Source organism: Choloepus didactylus, chromosome 26 (assembly GCF_015220235.1).
Source record: "Choloepus didactylus isolate mChoDid1 chromosome 26, mChoDid1.pri, whole genome shotgun sequence".
In the NCBI taxonomy this organism is placed as follows: domain Eukaryota; kingdom Metazoa; phylum Chordata; class Mammalia; order Pilosa; family Megalonychidae; genus Choloepus; species Choloepus didactylus.
Window position 1 is genome coordinate 5745006 of NC_051332.1, and position 16304 is coordinate 5761309.

The 16304-nt window shown below is 36.3% G+C and overlaps 1 pseudogene; it reads right to left on the bottom strand.

Moving 5' to 3' along the window:
• Positions 1–4: 4 nt before the first annotated feature.
• Positions 5–13702, bottom strand: LOC119520704 (annotated as a pseudogene).
• Between the last annotated feature and the right edge of the window lie 2602 nt (positions 13703–16304).

Below are 16304 nucleotides of genomic sequence, written 5' to 3' on the forward strand. Positions count from 1 at the left end.
GTATCTACAATTGTAGAATTTCAGTCTTTGATTTAAGGGAACCACTAGAATTGGAGTCAGAATCTAGATTTAAAATTAGGGCTTTTAACTTATTAACTGTTAAATGCAGGTCCAATCCATTATTTTCAACAGACAGTTGAGGAAAATGAAGCTCATAAGTGGTTACTCGCAGCTCCCTGATGGTTCATCCTATTGAGTGAAACAGACATAGATGAAAGCACCAGCTCACTAATTGGCACATAGTTGGCACTCACAAAATGTCTGTATCCTTCCACATATTATGGAGAACTCTTTATGTACCATGTATTTTGCTGATATTGATATAAATACCATACAGTGCTAATGCTTCTGATTTTATTAGTAAAACCAGAAAAAAAATTATTTATTGATCACTATGGACCAGTTATTATTCTGCCCTACACCTAACCAACTTAATCCTCACAACAACCACTTTGTAAGTTAGGTATCATAATGATTCTCTTGCTATACTAGATTAAAGAGGAGCACAGAGAATGTTTTGTTTTATTCATTCATTTGTTTTGTTTTGTTTTTTTTTTTTTGACATAAGTAATTCATTTCTTTTTCTTCTGTAAAACTGTATGTAGAGCCCACAAGGGGCCTGGGTCATCTGCACAGAGACTCTGCTGCGGGTCTTTACAAGATGGACAGTGAACTCCCGAGAGGGAGACTTGGGCAACAGCTCTCTTTGCAGAGTTTGGGGGAAAGATAGCTGCTGGTCTTGGAGATGGCATCAAGGTGGCCTTGGGCAATTTGCCCAAGGTGTTGTTCAGGTCCTGGCCAGATGTAACAGTGGTCAATACCACCATCAGCAGGAGTTTCTTGGGCTTGGGGGTCAGGACAATGCTAGTATCCCTGGGGACATGGATGAGAAACACCAGCATGGAGTCCCAGTGTCCTGTTACCTTGCATGGAAAGGTATGGGGCTTGCCGATCTTGTTCCCCTAGTAGTCCCAGCACACAGGGATAATGGAGAGCTTGGCCATAATGATGGCCTGATGGATGGTGGTGCCTACCTCCTTAGAGCACTCAACTCCCAGGCTGGTGAGGCAGGTCACTGAAATGCCCGATGGCCACAAAGGCCTTGAACCTGGTCCACTGGCTAGGATGGGTCTGCTGTTGAACAGATATAATTATCAAAATCTCCTCCTTGAGGGACATGTCCAATGTTACAAAGTTAATAAACAAAGAGCTGATGTGTCAACAGAATTTGTTAACCTAGTGTCCATGCTTTTAGCAAGTAAGCCATTTTCCTCTTTTGTTTCATTATTTGGTTCTCCCGATAGAATATTTTCCTCTCTTATACTCCTGACAAAAGCAGTGCTCATTACCTTCTGACAATCTGAATTTCTTTTCAACTAAAAACTGCTTAAAAAATAATTTTCTTAAGAATACTTTGTTTATCACTGTCTTGTATTGATTTGAGATTTAAAAGTGTAGTTGGGACATTTTTTGATGCTGTGGATGTTGAATCTTAGGTAGAATCCTCTTTTTTGGTGTCAAGGCATTCCAAAACCATGAAACCTTCAAAGTTTATGCACTGTAGCTCCAAAGCTTTTGAGAAAGACTAAGAGGAGACATCTATGTAAAACAATATTTTTACCAAATTAAAGCTGATCATCTCATTATACAATTGACATCTCATTTCAATATAATATAATTTGGTTTCCTTTGGCCAATAATTTGTGCCATATTCTGTGTCATTGAATTCCCAGCCAGCCTGGGTCTCAGAGGATTGGGTTGCTTCTCTTCTTCAATTTTTGATTCCTGCCACTACCATGTAAACAAAACTGTATCAACTTTCTAGACATCTGGCCATGTTCTCTCAGTTTCCCTAAGTGACAGAAAGCTGGCCCCCAGATATGTAAGTGGGGCCATTCTAGATCATCCATCCCAACTGAGTGAAAAGCTGAGCACAGACAATTGAACAAGCCCAGGTGAGAGCAGACAAGCCTGGCTCTGGCAGAATGCATAATTGAAATGACACCTCATCAAATCCTGATTCCACCACTTGGAAACTAATCTTATGAGAGTCTCTAAACACAGCCCAAGCTAAATGTTTTCACCTTTAAAAAGGTAAGAAAAATGTTTATGCTGTAAAATATACTGAGGATTAAGGAAAGTATATGTGAAATGTTTAGGTCACAGTGTGGTATAAAATTATACTTAACAAATGGGAGATATTTTTAATCTGAATGAGAGGAAAAATATCTCACCTAGTTATGATAACTGAGCTTGAGAATGTGAAAATAAGAACAAGTTTCTACCAACAACAATATAAGCTCAAATGGCTTGTCAGTCAGAGTCTTCCTAAAGTACTTTAGTTTAATATTTTTGTCAGCTACTCTGCATGATTTGAAAAGGGAGTGGCAGGCAAGGAAGAATGAAGTTCATTGGCCTAGGATTGAGAAATTCTCAGATTAACACTCAGTCTTTGATCTCACACTTATACTGTGTTATTTTAAGAGCCTTTCCTTTCCTCTCTAGAACATAATGCACCCATTTGAAAAATTTGGTTGATCACTGTGATGGTTGGGTTCATGTGTCAACTTGGCTAGGTGGCCTAGCTGTCTGGTCAAGCGGGCACTGGCCTGACGATTGCTGTGAGGCTATTTGAGGCTGGTTAATAAACCAACGGGCTGGTTTGTCGGATCATCAGTCAGTTGACTGCAGCTGACTGATGACTCATCACGGGGCGTGCTTCCACAGTGAGAGAGTGCAATTGGCTGGATTTGGTCCGGGTGATCAGTTGGAGGCTTATAAGCCGGACGGTTAGAGAACCTTCACTTCTTCAGCTGCTCAGTGAAGCTTTTCCTGGGGAGCTCGTTGAAGTTGCCAGTTCGTTTCCTGAGGAGTTCGTCAAAGTTGCCAGTTCGTTTCCTGAGGAGTTCATCAAAGTTGTCGGTTCATTTCCCGAGGAGTTCGTGGGTCTTCCTTGGAGTTGACAGCTTGTTGACGGCTCTGCAGAATTTGGACTCGTGCACTCCCACAGTTGTGTGAGTCACTTTTATAATTTGATAATAAGAGACATCTCTCATTGATTCTGTTTCCAAGGAGAACCCTAACTAATACAATCACAGAAACAAATTTTCTATGATTCCAATTTGTTGTAACACCTCCTGTATATCCATTATAAAGTAAAAATAGATCACCTCAACTGTGAAAATACAGTGTGGGAGAAAGATTGGCAATCTTTCAAGGGCTAATATCCTTGACTATATGGGAAGTTCTCAAGATTTTGTTTGAAGGGAGGGACACAATGAACTTAAAGACAGTATTCTTTAATTTTAAGATTCGCATTCTTATAGTTGTTTACCTAAAAGTCTATCATGTGAGCTTGTGTATTTTCTCTACACCTTCAATCCATTGACCACTTTATGTGCAAATAATTAATAGCTGTTAAATTTTACCCTTTAAATACTCCCATTTTACTCGATAGTCAAATTCCATACAATGCACCCAGGGTCCTCTATAAGCTGACTCTCCATTAATAATTATTTTCATGTCCTAATATTTTCCCAATAACCACTCTATTCCAGCCTTGCAGGCTTTCTCACTGTGCCTCAGAAATTCTAACCATGCATCAGCATCAGAGATTTTGAACTGTCTCTTCCCTCTGCCTGGAACACTCTTTTCTCAGATAATTGCATGGCTCACCCACACATCCTTTCAGTCACTTTCAAATGTCATTTTTTCACTAAGGCCCATCCTAATCACTCTGTTTAAAATTCCATGCACACTTCCACCAAGACACTTTATCCTGTTACAATGCTCCAATTCAACTTTATATTCCCCATACCTATTGTAATCTTATAAGTCCAGCTTATTAAGTTTGCTATCTTTTCCTCACACCAGAATTCAACATCCACAAGGGCAGAACAATTTATTTGTTGTTTTATTTTTTTTAGTGTTGTATCTTCAGCACATTAAACAGTTCCTAGTAAATAATTGGAACTCTACAAATATTTCTAGAAAGAATAAGTGGATTGTTGCATTTATATTCAAAAGAAAAAAAATTCTACCCAGAAGTGGCCTTTCAAAACTCCATGTACCATAAGACAAATAGGAAGAGTAAATAAAGAAGGGTCCCCATCCCAAGACCTCAAAAGCATCTTCAATTTGAAATAAATTTATATAACATGTGAATGTGAAACAAGAGGCACAGAAACATTCAGACCTGTATGGCTTCTCAAAATATTTCTTCCCCTGTAACAGCCCTATCCCTGCTTCCTTGACTGGGAACACTCAAAATTCTGTGTAAAAACTGTTTCTCTCTGGGACAAGAAAATGGGTATCAACAAATGAAAATATCAATACTGATAGCCTGGAAAACACAATTACAAGTCAAAAAGCATGACACATTTTTTGTCCCTGAGATTTCTCCACTATGGAAGGGAATGTATGATGGACCCTGTGCAACTACAAGTCTGTATTTCCAATTTGAGATGATGGCCAAATACCACATGGATGGCACCCTATTTTAGAAGTGGACATATGAGAGTTTGAATGTGAGAGTGTATGAGCATGGATATGTATGTTCTTGTGTTCATGTGTGTATGTGTGTGAGGGGGGGTTTGGCACAGCAGAGATCCATGAGAGCCAGGCTGGACTCTGCATCCCCATTCCTAATGTCAGCTATGGGCACAGAGAGGCCAAAATGCTTTGTTGTACTTACCCTTGTTCAGAAAGGCAGTTTCCTGGAAAAGTCACACTTTTCCCTCTCCTCTGATGTTTTGGATTGCCTTTGCTCAATGCATATATGTATTTCTTGCACAGGCCTTTGGGACTCCATCCATGCAACAACCCAGAAAATTTTAGCTCAGTCTCCAAAGACTCAATTATAATTCATTATTAGTTTGGGGATGATGCATTATTTAGCATATGGTGAAATAAGCTGTGTCTTAATAAAAATTGATCTATTATGTGTATATCAGAATGTAAATATTAAATGTTCCGAAGAAATTTACAACAGTGTGCCAATTAGATTTTCTAGAATATAACATGTGGTCCATAACATTGTACTTGGCCATATGCTTTTCACTCTGTCCACGCTATCTTCTAAGTCTTTTCCTCAGCAAACTCCTATCTATCCAGTAACAGGAACTTTTATGTTGGCACAAACGTGTTTTATATTTAAAAATGCTGATACATTTAGGAAATATTTTGCATCACTTTGAATTATTCTTCATTTTATTTATGAATTTATCATATATAAAACTGAAGAAATACAGATGTTCATACAACCTTGCTTGTTATAAATTAGTTTTTCACAGAATACAGTTTGTTATTCTGGATTATGCCCATAGGATTTAAAGCTTTTTGAAATCTATCTATCTATCTACCTAATCTATCATCTATTTCTGTCTCACACAGCTGCTACATTTTTGCCCTTGATTCTTTAATTTTGGGGGAAAATTATATTGCTGGAAGCTTAGAGTGAACCCAATTAAAGGTGTTTGTTCTGTCATGAACCTAGGGAACTCTGTTATCTTTGTATAATAGCAAACCAGGAAACAAGAATCAGAAATAATAATAATTGTTTCTAGTTCCTCTTTACAGTGGATCATTTTCTCATAACTTCCTACCTCATATTCTTTCCCAACAACTCATGTAGTACCTTTGGAAGCAGAATTTCTCAGTTTTCACTCCTTAATTCACTCTTTCAAATGACATGATTCAAAGCAAGTTATTTAAAACATTTAATACAAAGAATTGTTCCATAATCAGTGGTATATCCCCATTTTCACATTTATAGTTTGAAATAGACATATAGGAAACTTATAAACTGTTAAATGAAAGTAAAAATAAATAAGCATTTGTTTTAAATATTTCAAAACATGAGCAGTTTTTTAGACTATGTTCCAAGCAGACAGACACATTTCCAAAAGACAAGGCCCTATTTATCCACCAATATTTTTAAAACACACTCAAATACATTAGGAACCAGCTTAAAAACACAAAGGCAAACAGACGTTTCTATATTATCTAATGATTTCATGTTTTCTTGTTCCATTTATTTCTAAGAGTTCCAGATGATTACCATAATATGGAGGTAACTTGTAAAAATATAGCACTGTTGTTTACCAAGTTTCATTTAAGATTATCTTGGTTCTAGTCAACATTTTCTTCAGGGCATCTTTCACATCTTTATTTCTTAAGCTAAAGACCAAAGGGTTCAAGAATGGAATCACCACACTACAGAAACTGGACACCACGTTATCCCATTCTAGGGCATAGCTAGTGCTTGGTCTAGAATAAATGAAGAGAACTGAACAATAATACAAGGTGACAGCTGTCAGATGAGAACTAGAATTGGAAAAGGCCTTCAGACAGCCTTGGGTAGAGCAGATATTCAAAATGGCAGCAATGATGAAGAAATACAAGATAAGAATAAGTAAGGGTGGGAGTAATGATGTTGGAGGGAAGTGTGAAATAGAGCACATTCTGGTGGCTCTCCTTCATGTCATGTGTGAGCTTCATAAGAGGGGGTGGATCACAGAAGAAATTATCAATGAAATTATTTCCATGGAAGCTCAGTGTAAATGTTTTCCTGTTGACGATGGTTGAGTTAAGAAGGCCAACAAAGTATGAAGCTGCAACAAGACTGGCCAATAAACTCAGGGACATTGCCTGGGAATAAATCAGGGGGTTGATGATGGCCACATAATGGCCATAAGCCATGGCAGCCAACAAGTAACTCTCACTAAAAGCCAGCACAGCAGAAAAGAAAAACAGAGCTAAGAAGCCAGCAAAAGAGACACTTTTGTCCTCAGAAATGCAGGTGATGAGGATTTTCAAGGCACAGACAAAAGCATACCAGATGTCCAGAAATGACAGGTTCTCAGTGAAGAAATGTATGGGTGTATGGAATTGGAAATCATCACAAATCAGAGGATTCAGGATGATATTTCCTGAGGCTGAAGACATAAATGATGAGGAAGATCAACAAGAGTACTCTCTGTTACTGTAAGTCAGCTGTGAACCATAAAAGAATGAAGTCATTCACTTTGTTGAACTTTTTCTCTTCCATTGACTTTGGATTTCTAAAGTCCCATTCTGGGAAAAGACCAATAAGTATGTTATGAATTAAGATACAACCATCCCCCTGTTCCTGTCTTTGTCATTTAAGTTCATTAAAAATTCCAAGTGACACACCTACGTTAATGAATATGAGATGTGTCCATACTGGACTGGGTGTTACCCCTTTTTGAATAACTAGGGAACCACTTCTGTGCTGCTCTTTTAAGTTCTCAGTTATTATGTCCACTATACAGTGTGTCTCACCTTATATTTTTAATCCAATTTTTCATCATTTCCTGGGGAGTGTGAGTTATCTTCTTTTCTGCTTGCACTTAGGTTGATTGCAGACCATGTAAATATTATTAAAAAAAGATAATTTGAAAGGTACTCTGATATCTCTGTCCTTTGTCTCTTTCCCAAGATTTAAATGGAGAAGCTAAATTAATTTTACCAACTTAATTTTAGAATAATCTGTAAGTTCACTAGACTATTTTCTTGAAGGTAATAACTATGTTTATTTCATCCTTTTTCCCCATAATGAAGCAAAAAGGTTGGAATGGAGATGAAAATGTGAAATTGTTGTATAAAAGACTAAAAATTCCTTAGATGTTTTTAATTTGAGACCATGGCTACATTTCTGATCCTCAAATACACCCTGAAGTAAAGTAGGAAAAAATTAAATGTTAGTATTACTGGTTAAATATTCTAAAGAATTAAGAGCTGAAAAACACTGGCTCAGTGATTTGCTTTGGGTGGTGGTGGACACTGGGAGTCCTTTTCCCTTAGGGGTAAAAGCAGAGGCTGGAATGTTGCCAGCAATGGGGGATGCACCATCTCTGCTTGTCTGTGTGGGGGACCTGGAGGAGACTTTACTACTAACCACAATCTAAAAGAGCAGAATTGTGATTGCCAAGGTTCTCCATTCACAGAGCACCTAGCATGTATGCTGTATAAGCATGGCTTATTAATCTCTTTAACTAGAAAAAAATTATTATTTTGGCCATTGTGCCAGGCAGTGGGCTTAAAATTTTACTAGAGAATGAAGAACGTTCTCTCTGAAATGCTCCTATTTGATCAGAGACAATGTCTTCTGACTGGAATGAAAAGAATCTATATTATGAGATTTTTAAAACAAAATCTTTATGATAATTATATTAAAGTAAAAGTACTTCCTAATAATTCAAAGAGGATTGGAGTAAGTGTCATTTTAGTTCCCTTCATAGTTTAGGGCAATTTAATGCTAATTTAAATCAGCCACGGCCCAGAATCGGGAGACCTGGGTTTGATCTCACACAGATACTGCCATATTTAAATGAAATCATCCCCTCCTGAACACTATTATCTCACTTGACTTAGTTCAGTAGGAATTTATGAATTCAAATGAGATCACAGACGTGAGAATGCCCATTGAAAAACTAGAAATTTAGAAGTGAATATTGTGTTCTCTATAATTTCATAACTTCATCTCAGATATTCTTTCCTCCAATATATTTTTATTAACTCCCAAGGATTTCCATATATACAGATATATGATGCCCAGACTTTCATGGTGTTTTATGCAGAAACTGTCCACTCTTTTCTCTTTGTCTTTTAAACAAGCCAGATCATTGTTGTGCTTGTTTGCAAAGACCAAATTGAGAATGAAAATCACAAGAGCAAGTGTCCCCAATGTATCTTATATAAAGTTAATATTTACAAATGTATAAACACATGAATATGGATATCACACTTTTACCCTTAAAATGGTTTTAAGGTGGCTACTGTGAGACATAAAATACAAGTAAATAGCATGAATTAAGAATATGTGAACAGGAATAATAAGAACAATACATAAAGTAGAAACACAGATAAAACCTGTCACACAAAAAAATGTCCAATCCATGGCTTTTGGTGGAACTCAAATGATTTGAAACTTTCTATAGCCCAATGTATACAACTAGAAGTGTCTGTAAGACTAACAATCAACCACAAAGTCAGACAACCTCTTGCATTTTTTGATACTAACTTCAAAAATTGTTTCTCCAGATATTCCTTATAATGAGAAAGAATGAAATATAATCCTTAATTATTTCATAGTTTTCTTTTATATTCTTATCTGTATAGAAACAATGGAGAGTTTCTTGAGCTGCATGACTTGTATTCTAGGAGTGCTGGAATGTTTTCTCCACAAGAAACATCTCTCCTTCCTTCCCATCTATGAAACAGCTTTCTTCACCAGAAGTCTAAGAAGTAGGTCCTCTAGGAGTCCTTACATGGAAAGGAGCTCTTCTCAGTGTGATTCTTATTCCCTTAAAGGATAAGAGCAACTCTTGTCTGTGACATTCCCCTTTTACTTTTATTGGATACTCCTTGAATTATATATTAATTACCACTGTTGAGTATTATCCTAAATGTCACAGAATTTCACTCTCTCTTTTGTGGAGCAACTGTCCCATGCACTGCCTAATATAGAAAAAGAAACATTTTCATGTCATGAAAATTTGTCCCAATTCAATTTTTCTGCCCATTAACCCACTCAAAGGACTAATACAAACCCTACAGGATAACAGCAGAGACAAGTGCGGGGGACAGCTACAGAGGGCTTATGAGAATGAAAACATCCATCTTCAATGTCAGTTCATAGGTAGTTCATGGTTTCACTAACTGAGGAAATAAGGCTTGAAGAGAGGACATTTGGGAATCTAAGTTTCTTCATCAAATGTTATTTTACAAAACAATCTTATTTTATTTCAAAAATAGAATCATATTATGATCTGATTATCTTCAGAATCTTTTTTGGCTTTTGTCCATATGGTGATTTACTGCACTTTTCCCTCTAGTTGATTAAATGCAAATCCTAATGTCATGAATAAGAATAGTCACATCATTTGAATTTGGCTGAAGTCCAAAATTTCCCACTTTACCTTAGAATAGAAAGTGCTTTCTACTCTCTCAAAGCATCCTCTTTCCATTGTGAACAATCCTGGGAGAACATTTATGTTTGAGCATCCCTTTGGGACATGCTGCTAAAGGTAAAGAGGACCATCTAGTGCCGTCTTGGAACCAAGCACCAAATTATAACTCTCGCTTTTCATTCTGGAATGAAGGAGGAAGAGATCATTCATCAGGAATATCACTGGTCAAATAAACCTAAAAAGCCTTTTAATTTGTGAGTGCCATTTATGTGTTTATATCATAAGAAACTGGCAGAAAACAACCTGACAGGATAGTGCACATATAGCAGAAGCCCAAGAATTATTTGTAGTTCATAATGATTATGATAATAATAATGAAAAATCAAGGATCGTAAAACTTCATTCCTGAGACCTGATGACTATCACTTGATAAAATTGTTCTTAGTTTACAAAAAATGTAATTGAGACAGTGAATTTGTTGATCACTGCAAAGTCATATGGTTACTGCAAACTCTTTCTACACATCAGACCATGAGTACATTTATTTATTCAAACTGTGAATTATTTATGGAGAAACTCCTATGTGCCCAGCACTGTGTAATGTGTTGAAGAAGATTAAACAATTAGGCAAAGAAAGGACTTAGGTTAGCTTGGTAAGGGTGAAGATGCAAGATCAGAAGAAAGTTTATCAAAGTATGATTCCCAGGTCAACAATTCACTAGTAGTGTGCTAAAGATAAATTTATTTAAACTCACCCATTGCTCAAATTTCAATATCAACTAAAGCATCAAGGCAAGCAAAAAAATAAGAAGAAGAAGAAAATTGAAAGACAGAGAGTTTATCCTTATGTAGTTACAGGCTCATGAGAGAAATAAAATTATTATGTAAATCTATAATTATACAATATGAAAACTGCTGCAAAGAAAATGTAAGATGACATAGGCTATATTAGATGGGCTGACATAGTGAAGGATAAGTGAAGATCTATCTGAAATCATATTTAGTCTAAGAACAGGATGATAATAGGAACTCACTAATCAGAGGGTGATTTGGGTGGGGTAGCAGTCTGCAGGGAGGAAGGATTGAGCAGTCCTGCAGAGGCTACATCAAGTGCCAAACTCCAAGTTGACAAAAGGCATTGGGAAATTGAAGAAGCAGAAAAGGAAGTATAAATGGTAATAGAAATATTTTTTAAAATAATCCATGGAACTACACTAAACAATGAATCCTAAGTTAAACTATGAAACATAGGTAATACTATAGTTATAAAAATATTCTTTTATTAATTGTACCAAATGTATCAAACCAATACAGTGTGTTAATCATAAGTTAGTATATGGGAACCCAGAAATCCTGCATTTTAGGCGTGGTTGGTCTGTAAACCCACAGCCTCTCTAATAATAATAATAATAATAATAATAACAGTAATAAAACAAGTCTAGAGTTACTGGAACCCAAAGTGATGAACAAAGCAGCATTAAATTAGGCAGTTGGAGTGGGCAGGATCAGACAAAATATGGACTGACTAGCCCATATTAAATATTTTAGATTATGTCTTCAATGTGGAACCTATGAAGAGTTTTAATCAATGGTATGGTGTGGTCAGCAAAATTATTTTCTTAAACATCCATTTTCATTATGAAAAACAGTATGTATAGGCAGAGGGGCCAGGTCAGATGACAGAGAAACACAAATGAGAGCTGATGGCACCTGGGCAAGGGGGACAAAGATCGACTTGGTGAGAGATGGATCTGAGAGATATTTGAGAACTAGCAGGTAAAAGAGCTGGTGATGAGAATTTGAACCCCAGAAATTTCTATGTCTGTGAAGGTAATCCCTTCCCCCCTATCTCTGGGAAATAGTTTACCCAGAAAAAAAATGAACAAAAACTTCCATGATGCTATCTAGGGCAGTTGAATTGCAATGGAGTCATTATCTTCTAAATCCTTACCCTCAAGAAACCTCTTTGCTTCTAGGCCCAAAAGAGAGTTACATACAAATATAAACCTGATAAGAATTAGAAGCACAGGAAGCTTCTAATTCTCTAATGCTCAGGAAGGACTTGGCAGGTACACTTGAGGAGAGGTGGGATATGGCTAGTTCTCATACTCAGGGTCTGGGAGCATGCCTAGGAATTGATTTGAAAGGTGTTGACCCAAGGTAGAGGTACTAAGAAGTAACATAAACAGAGACTTAGAACCATTATGATTGAGATGAAATATCATCCCTACTTACTGTAAAGGAAAGAGTACAAAAGCTAAGAGAGATAAGGATGTTGGAGTGAATCAGTTATATGCCTCTGTTACCATTTTAAAAGAATGGGTGTGCAATGGTGGAGTCCCATGGAATAACATAATAATCCTTGGTCTAGTCACTTCTGATGAATTTATCATTCCCAGCACTGAGAAACAAGAACAAGTGGTTAAAGCATGAAGAGAGATATATTGATAGAAGTTTGTCTGGCAGAATCTATGGGATGTATATGGATGTAACCAGATTGTGGCAACCCTGAAAGGAAGTGCTAGAATAAAACACACTGAACTATCTTCCTCACTGCCAGTGAAAACCATAGGCTAAACCATTAAAAAATGGTGAGAAAATGAGCCTGTTAAAGCAAATGATGCTCCCTAACCTCCTAGAGCAAAGAGGAGGTTAGCAAAGGGTATAGAATGCACTTGGAGGGGCAAATGGGAGACAGAATTTTCAGGATTTATGTGCACATATAATTTAATATTCAGAAGTACACATATTGTATATAAAATATATGTTTAGTTTACAAATATCTTTAGGTTAACTTCTTCATAATCCCAAATGGAATATGAGTGAATATAATGACTGACAACAGTTTGCCCAGGGAATCAGTCTCTAAAATATTCTCTCCCTCTTATTAAATGATAAACAAATTTTCAATGCACAGTAATTTTTAATTGCCTTGTTAGTCATTTCCCAAGCTATGAAATATTGAGGAGATACAAGAGACTTCAACCATCATGATCTGTAATTTTAATTACAAATTTCTACCAGTTCATATTGCTTCCAATGTCCACTTTTGAGTTCTCAATAGCATTTAATATTATCTGGAAATGTTCTTGTATTTTTTATTATTTGATTATTGTATTATGTATTTCTCCCTTTTACACTAAATGTCCATGAGATTAAGAGTCAATCATGATCTTCACTGCTGTATCCCAGGATCTATAACAGCACCTGGGTTCAAGAAAAATTTTCTATAACAATGAATTGACCTCCAGCATCATTATAACTTTCCCGGTCTTTAAAGCATCTTGCAAAAGAAAGAATCTATTGAGGCTCAGAAAACTTCCTTTACCTCTGAAATAAGGCAGGATGCCTTCTCAGATTTCTCTCCTTTACTGCCTATACTTTTGGCCAGTTCACATGGCCCTGGCCCAGCCATCAATTAATAACTGTTGAAGGAATTAAACATCCCTAAACCCCATTTGCATATGAGGTCTCTTTAAGCTGTGGAGAACAAAGCAATCACTAGAGAACTGACTGTATCCTGGTGGACCTCACCACAAACCCTCTGTTGCAGTTGATCTAATTTGTATCCCTTGGGATGCTCCTGGGGTTCTAAGGGACATACATCTCTCGTAGTGTGGATCTGTAATGACTCCAGGTTCCACATGCCTCTGTATTCCACTGGGAATCTGTCTTTCCTGAATCTCTGCTATTCCTCTATCTACATCCCAAATATAGTAATGATGTCCATCCCTGAAGACAAGAGGATCTATCACCTTTGCTACCTGCATAGCTCAGACTTTCTTCTCTGCTTGGCTGCCCAATACTGAGTGTTTCTATTTGGCTACCATAGCTTGTGACCATTGTGTTGCTGTTTCCAACCCCATGATTTATGCTCAAGCCATGTCAAGGAAATTGTGCATCTGTATTGTTACACATTCCTATACTGAAGACCTCATCAGCTCAATAACAGACCAGCAATATATTTTTATTAGATCTTTTTGTTCAATATCATTGATGACTTTTTGCTGTGATGTCCCACCCCTGGTGAAATTAGCACATGATGTGAAAGGTAGCTAGTGGCTGGGCTATTCCTCCTGACTCTAATGTCATTACCCCCACTGTGCTCATACTGGCCTCCTCTCTCTCCATAATTGCCACCATCTAGAGTCTCTAAGCATTCAACACCTCCTTCTCCCATTTGATTTCTGTCACCTTTTCTGATGCTTCTGTTCTCTACTTTTCTCTCACACAAGTGTGAGCTATTCCCTTGAGGAAGGCAAAATGATTTTACATTTTATACACTGGTTTTACCCATGAAGAACCCCGTGACCAACAGCTTGAGGAAAAAATATTTGAAGATGCTCTGAATAAACACTTCATATTAACATAATTTGTAATCTAAACTGACATTCTGTTGTTGCTGCTTCAAATCAGTGATAAGTGATAATGAACAATCCTTTGGGAAAGTTTGGGGAATTGGGATTTTAAAAACTCCTTTTTACTATTTTCTAAGAAAAGAAATTCAGTGATAAATCTATTTCTTTTTGTCAGTTTCTTTGTTTAATTTTAGTGATCAGACTCTAATATGTACTGTAGATAGAGATCAGTATACATTTTTATAGTTTTAAAAAAGCAGTTTTTTTTCCTTTGATAAAAAGTCAAAGGTTATGTAATATGTCTGGGATCCAAAAGAATTAAAGATAATTTAGCTGTTTCCTCTAAGATTGACCAGATGTTTGTTTTCCACCAAAGTGATGGGCAATAGGTGAACTGTAGAAAATTTTAATGGATTGTTGAGATTTAGTAATATACCACAAATCCTTCAAGCCAGTACTCTCCAAGCTGCTGTGGCAATAAAAGAATAAATAACATTAAGAATTTTATGATGGAAAAGACAGGGAACAGAGTTGTTAGAAAACAATGCACAGGTAAGAATAGATGAGACATTTCAGCACTAAGAAATATGTTGAAATGTTTACAATTAGTCCTGTAATTTTATTTAGATTCATTTTGTAATTTTGTTCATTTCAGAAATAGTTTTAATCTTTAAATAACCAAATTCTAATTACTGAATTTCAATCTACTCATTAGTATATTGTGACTAATAATCCTCAACCCAAAGTGTTATAGAGAGTACTAACTTAAATATCCACTAAATATCTGATATATGTCAGATATTAAGCTGTAGCTTTCCTCATAAAGACTTCTTATAGAAGGAAACAATCATTAGTTCTACAATATAGTGGATTTTTGTTTGCTTTGTCATGTTTCCTCTTGTCCCACTTGTTCTTATTTTCCCCTAGTGGGTTATATATTGCTGTTTTCCAGGAGGGAGAGCACTGTGATGTACCCATTAGCAGAGGGAGAGATCAGTCTTGATACCTTGATACAGAATAGTGAAAGTCATCATTCTGTGGCTATAGAATGATACTATTATAACCCAACAACTTTAAATACTTTGCCCAATATTATTTGATGTGGAAGACAAAAGATTTAGAAACCTAATTTTTATATACTCAATTTGATCTTTGTGAAGGAACTTGGAGAGTACCCTGTGGCAGAATGTTTTTGAATCCCATGGGGAAAGAAAAAAACCAAAAAGCAAGCTCTTAACCATAGTCCTTTCCTGCATGTGTGAAGCCACTGTGAATAGGAACAATAAAAAATGTTATTTTTGGTTAAGGTGTGGTGCAACTAGTTGAGTTTTTGACTTAAGGCCATTACTGGAGGATTTATGAACAGAAAGCCACTTCAAAGAGTAGAAACTGGAAGTCTATGGAACCTGGAAGAGAAAGGAGACCACATGGCCATGTGACAGGAAAGCCTAGAAACTACTAGGCTTCCAGCCCTTCAGAACATGACCAAAACACAAGAAGCAGCACAAATTCCAGCTTTTGAAACTGTGAGAGAAAGAAATCCTGTTTATTATGCCACCCAACTGTATGATACTTATCACAGCAGCAGATAAACTAGATAGGACACCATACCAAATAAATATTCCTAAAATCTAGAGTCAAATTTAAAAAAATCTATTTCATATCTTCTTTTCACCCAATAAAATCTGCTTACCAAGCTTCAAATTCAAGCTACAGAAAACCTCTCCCCTGAAAAAACACTACATAGAAATAATTTTATATTTTCCTAAGAACTCTAAAAACAAGCAAAATAAATTTTGAGGAAAACCTGTTTGAACAAAATGGCAATATACATTCTGCTGAAACTCACAACTCAATATAATAGGTTTAAAATAGTTTCTTTCTAAAGAAAATAAAAATCAAAACTTGGTTTACAAATTTCATTGTTTTCAGTATAACTTGTGGGAATTATTTGGAAAATTGCAATGATTACAGGCATGTCTAAAAGTCAATAATTTGGAAAATGTGTAAGAAC